This window comes from Peromyscus californicus, unplaced genomic scaffold (assembly GCF_007827085.1).
Source record: "Peromyscus californicus insignis strain IS unplaced genomic scaffold, ASM782708v3 Scaffold_13__1_contigs__length_99412109, whole genome shotgun sequence".
Classification (NCBI taxonomy): domain Eukaryota; kingdom Metazoa; phylum Chordata; class Mammalia; order Rodentia; family Cricetidae; genus Peromyscus; species Peromyscus californicus.
Window position 1 is genome coordinate 99,245,358 of NW_026294424.1, and position 6,336 is coordinate 99,251,693.

Sequence of the window (6,336 nt, forward strand, 5' to 3'; positions counted from 1 at the left end):
CCTACTGGGGCTTTATGGCAGGGTCTGGCATTCTAGAGCAAGAACTTGGTGTGAGTCTGGGCTTTGAAATGTTTAGTCTTTATGTCAAAGGTACTCCATTTGCTGTATGGAATTAGCCAACCTAGGGTATATCTAGGATCAAAGCCCCAAATGTCACATCTAGAACACAGAAAGTAAGAAAATATAGTTAATACAAGCAAGATATATAAAAAGTGGAGGTTAGCCATCTAAAAGAATAAGCTAAACTTTTTGGAAAAAATCTCAAGATTTTATGTAATAGAAAATGAGCAGGGAAGGTGATGACATAGGATAGAGCCCACTGGGAAGAACCGGCAAGGCAGGCAGGCTCCTTGCTTCTTCTTCCTCTGCTCAACTAGAGGCAAGACCAAAGCCCCCAGCTTGGTGACAAAAAGTGAGCCGAGTTGAGTAGAAAGAAAAGATAAGAAACATAAATAGCCTGGGGAGAAAATTTGCCCAAATTTGACTGTTTTTTTTTTAACCTGGAAAAAATTAAAGTGTGTTCTGGTGGGTTATTGTGGTCTGATGCTGTCGTTCCCTCTGTCAAGGCTTCATATCCCAATCTCACATATTAAAAATGGCAGAGTGAACCCCACACACTGCTCATGCATATTCCTCTTCCAGACACTGGTTCATGCTCCCTTTGGTGTCATTTTAACAATGCTCAGAACAGCCTGCCTCAGCCTTGGGTAGACACTCAGCTCTTTGCACTTCCCTTTGGATTCCCATTTGTGATCACAACTTCTTGGGAAAGAGCCTTTCTCCCCTCCTCTCCAGGAGTAGATACAGTATTTTATATAAGCCACGCTCCTTCAGACAACAAGTCCTGTGCTTTGTAATTTTCTTTGGGCTCTGCCAGGAACATATTCCTTGTTTATAAATTGTTTTTCCATGGGCATCTTCACTGGGGCCCTTGAGGCTCTCCACTGTGACTGCTTTGGGCACCTCTCCTCTCATCCACAAGCCCTGAGTCAGGCTCCTTCTGATTTCAACAGTTGTCCCCTCACCCTTTTGAAAGAACCACTAGAATGGTACAGGCCCAGTCACTTGCAAGGCTTTCCTACAGAGAGGCCCTTGTAGACCTTAACCTATCCATCTTCTGCTGCCCACAAACAGGCTTCTCTAAAACAAGATGGAGCCAAACCTGGGCCCTCTGGTGTGTTTGTCTCCAGAAGCAGACAATTTCCCATGTCCAATTCCTTGCCAAAGGCTAGGGTACCCAAGATTGTCCCCTTTGCCTCAGATCTCAGACTACCTGGTGGGACCCTTTGTATTCATGGAATGGATGGCAATGGAAGCTGGCGGATTGCTGGAAGCACTCTGACCAAAATCTGTGATGGCGTTGAGAAGAACTGATGACATCCATCTCCTAGCCAGAATGTTCCCAGTACCAGATGGGCCTACACCTAGCCTCTCTCTAGGCAGTCTCTTAGCACACAATGCCCTCAAATGACACATGGACTTATCCTCACATGTATGATACACTGCTGGGCTGGAAAACTCTGGAAATCTGCCCTCTGGTACTCAAATAAAAATCAAAAGTACATACATGTCATTAGGCCACACAATACCAGGCCTTGCTAGAATATCTTACCTTATTTTCTTTCAGGATGTCACTCTTATGTCTGCTGAGTCCCCACACCTGGCTTATGAGTCTTGGTTTAGTTTTAGGACAATCTTCTGAGGTTACCATAATCCCCTCTTCTGTGTCGCATCTTCTGCTGAACACCGTTGCATCTGGGACCCACTGGATAATCCAGGATAATCTCACATCTCAAGATCCTAATGCAATTATGCCTGCAAATACCCACCCTCACATCATGCAATAAAGACTGCATGTTCCAGAACTATGGCAGTGGAATTCTAACCCTGACACCGACCTCTAGTGCCTGCACCGCTATTACCATTCAGTGTAACTCTCCAGACACATTTGTCTTCATGCCCCCATAAAACACTCCTGCCACCATGGCTTTCTGCAGTCACAATTAATTAGATTTACACAGCTTTTATACCCCTACTTTTCATTCTTTCTGGTTCCTCTGCATCTGACTAGGGATCATTATCTTTCTGCTTAAAGAATAACATGTAACATTTCCCTAATTAAAAAATGGGTGGTTGCCGGGCAGTGGTGGCGCACGCCTTTAATCCCAGCACTCGGGAGGCAGAGGCAGGTGGATCTTTGTGAGTTCGAGGCCAGCCTGGTCTACAGAGCAAGATCCAGGAAAGGCACAAAGCTACACAGAGAAACCCTGTCTTGAAAAACCAAAAAAAAAAAAAATGGGTGGCAATAGTTGTTTTCACAATTTATCTAAAATGTTTCTATTCAACCTTTGGTTTTCAAAGTATCTGTGTATCTGTGTATGACATATAGATATGTTTCTCACTATGTTGCCCAGGCTGGTCTCAAACTTTTAGGTTCAAGCAATCCTCAACTTCCTGAGTGTCTGAGAATTGAAGCATATATCATAGCACCCAACTGGATTTGTTTTTGTGCCAAATTTAGAATTTTAAGTTACTAGTTGCTTATATGATAGCTAAAGTTTTGGCAATGTGATACAAGCTAGGGTCTTCTGGGAAGAGGGATCCTCAACTGGGAAAATGTCTTCATCAAACTGGCCTGTAGGGAAGTCTGTGGGGGCATTTTCTTGATTAGTGACTGATGTGGTTGAGTCCAACCCACTGTGGATAGTGTACCCTGGGCAGGTGGCCATGGGAATCAAGCCAATAAGGAGCTTTCCACCACTGCCTCTGCTGCAGTTCCTGCCTTGAGTTCCAGCCTTGACTTCTTTCGATGATAAACTGTGATTGGGAGGCATAAGCCAAATAAAACCTCCCCCTGCCTTCGACCCAAGTTGCTTTTTGGTCAGCATGTTTATCACAGCAAAGAAAGAAAACTAAGATGCTTATTTTCAGGACTTAGAAGGTTTGTTTTCAGTCTTCGGGTCAGTACTTCTGCTGAAGTCAGTGTTCATTTTATTGTTTGGCTCTTTGAAGGCAATAGGTCATTTCCATTGGCTACTTCCAGTATTACTTTTTTGCTTCATTTCATCTTTTTCCTCTTGATCTTTACAGTTCCCTTTAAATATTTTTTTCAGTGCTGGGGTTCTGCATATGGCTTTGCACATACTAGGCAAGAACTGCACCATTAAACTACAGTCCCAGTTCTTGACTCTTTGAGACAGGGTCTTGTTGTGTAGCCTAGGCTGCCTTAAAATGTGATTCTCCTGTTTCAGCCCCTGAGTGCTAAGATTACAAACATGTACCATGCCAGACTCTTTTTATAGAGCTGCATGCATGTCTGTGTACCATGTGTGTGCAGTGCCTATGGTGGCAAGAAGACAATGTTGGATCCAGTAAGATCCAGTAACTCCTGGAGCTGGAGTTACAGACAGTTGTGAGCCACTGTGTGGGTGCTAGGAATTGAACCCAGGTGTAGGCAGATTTTTCTGTCCATCCATACAGCTCCCAAATCATGACACAGACATATTATTAATTATGAAAGCTTGGCTGATAGCTTAGATTTGTGTCTAACTAGCTCTTATAACCTAAATTAACCCATTTACATGGATTTACTTTCTGCCTCATGGCTTTATTACCTCATCTTTGTATTTCCCATCCTGCTTACTTTGTGTCCAGCTGATGACTCAGCACTTCTTCTTCCCAGCCCTGAAAATGCTGCCTAGCTATTGGCCATTCAGGTTTTTATTAAACCAATCTGAGTGACACATCTTCACAGTGTGCAAAAAGATTATTCAGCAACATTTCCCTTTTTTGTCTAAATAAAAAGAAAAGTTTAATTCTAACATAGTAAAGCTATATTGTAGTAAAACTAAGAACAATTATCAGGTATTATCTAAATAGAAAGGAAAGGTATTAACTTTAACACATGAAACAATAAGAATAATCATCAAGAATTACATTTATAATGCCCAGTCCATTTGTATTTGGTAAATTTAGAGAAAATACTCCATTATCTATCCTCTCTTGATGAGTTCAAAGTTTTGTATCTAACTTATCTTCTATCACAACTAAGGAAAACTATAACTATAACTATCTAGTCTTCAACTCCATCAAAGACCCCAGAAGGATATAATATTACTTGAGTAAACAGGAAGTGCAGTGTAAGCTACTTCCCAAACTATAGAAACAACAGAGTCAACTGGCTGCCTGGACAGTCACCCCAAGATTCCTCTGCAAAGTTGGGGCCTCCATCTTTGGCCCACAGGCCTAGAATATCTGACAAACTTTTCTATGAAGCAGGAATTTCAAAGGACTGTCCTGCCTTCTCTTGGCAAAGTTCAACAGTCTTTGTCCTTTGTGTCCTGCTTGTCCAGTTTGTACAGCATACTGTCAGCAGTCAAGACAAGAGCAGTTTCTTACCCAACTAGCTAGTTTTGCCATATTGAAAGCAAACTCTATATTTAGTTTTTTCAATGCCCATTATCTTTTCTGAAGTAAATTGGTGATACCAGGAGCAAATGTGTCTCATTGTCATACAAAGTCCTATGTTATTAAAACATTAAAATCCCTTATTCTGTAGGTCTCTGAAGTGCTTAAAGACCATCTATCTATCTAAAATGTCTCTGATTGACCTTGAAAATATACCTAACATGACTCTAAGTTTGATTGTTATAGATGACTATTAACATGTATTTCTTTATTATCCTAAATAGCTTTCAAGAACTAGAACTTGGGCTGGAGAGATGGCTCAGAGGGTAAGAGCACTGGCTGCTCTCCCAGAGGTCTGGAGTTCAATTCCCAGCAACCATATGGTGGCTCACAACCATCTGAAATGAGATTTGGTGCCCTCTTCTGGCATGCAGGCAGAACACTGTATACATAATATTATGTATACACTGTATACATAATAAATAAACCTTTTTTAAAAAAGAACTAGAACTTTACATTACATTTTTAAATGAGCTGTATATGTATAAAACCTTAAACAAGAAATAGAAGCATATAACACAGTATAACAAAAATAACCTTACATTTGTATCATTATACAAAAATATTTATGTAAGAGTATACTTACACAAGAGTAGAAACGTATATACCATATAACAAAAATAACCTTAAATTTGTATCAATATACAAAAATCCATACCAATGTTAAATATTTGAGATTAGTCATTGCTTTTTTAAAGATTTATTTATTTTTATGTGCATTGGTATTTGCCTGCATGTATGTCTGTGTGAAGATGCCAGATCCCTGGAACTGGAGATATAGACAGCTGTGAGCTGCTATGTGAGTGCTGGTAATTGAACTCAGGTCCTCTGGAAGAGCAGCCAGTGTTCTTAACCACTAAACCATCTCTCCAGCCCCTAGTCATTTTTTTTTAGTTTGAAAGTAGATACAATAATCTATCCTTTTATCCTATAATTTCTATACCCCCCTTTTCCTTTTCAGAACAAGATTCCTGAATCTAATTTCCTTTACCAAGTATCCTCCATGACCAATAACAGCTGGTGACAACCCCCCCTAAGCAATGACAAACATCCATTGAACAACCAAAAACCAGCCTCTTGGGAATGTGGATCCTGTTCTTTAAATTACTTTCTGTTGTCTGGGGGCAATGGCATCTTTAGGGGACTCTGAGAAAATTAAAATAGTGATCAAGTCCTGGCTAGACTAGTCTGTGAGTTTGGACCATCTCAGCCAGCAGCCTTGAAGCTGTTCTGGATGCAGAACTCTGAGGAAACTGCAACAGAGGCACTCTGAGAGGCTGGATCACCTGGGCCACCCATTTTTATTGGTGTCTGGTCCCCTTGCTCTGAAAACATATAAATATACATATCTATATTAGCACAAATATGGACCATGTGTTGTACTCAAACCAGCCAAAGATGATGTTTTGTTTTATGTTTGAGCAGATAAAATATATGTGACCTATCTTGTAGTTTTTCTACATTTTTTTATGTCTGTAACCAGAATTTTCAGGGGTCTCCCCTAATCAAATCTGATCTTTATCAACCTTGAATCCACAGCCTTTCGTTTTCTGTGGAAACAAAGCATAACCTCTTTTCCAATGTAACATATTTTTTGACCTCCGTTTTGAAGTTAAGACATTTAAAAATATATAGGTTGTTTTAATTTAGTAGTTTTTATAATCCAATGTGTCTCAGCAGCTATTGTTTGCTCATCAGCAATCAAAAAATTTAAAGTTAATACAACACCATACAGGATCCAGACTCCCTGTGTAGTTCCCATATCTACATGGCTTATCCTCTTTTTTATTACTTCTCTTTTTATTTTTTATTTTTTTTAAGATTTATTTATTTATTATGTATACAGAAGAGGGTGCCAGATCTCATTAC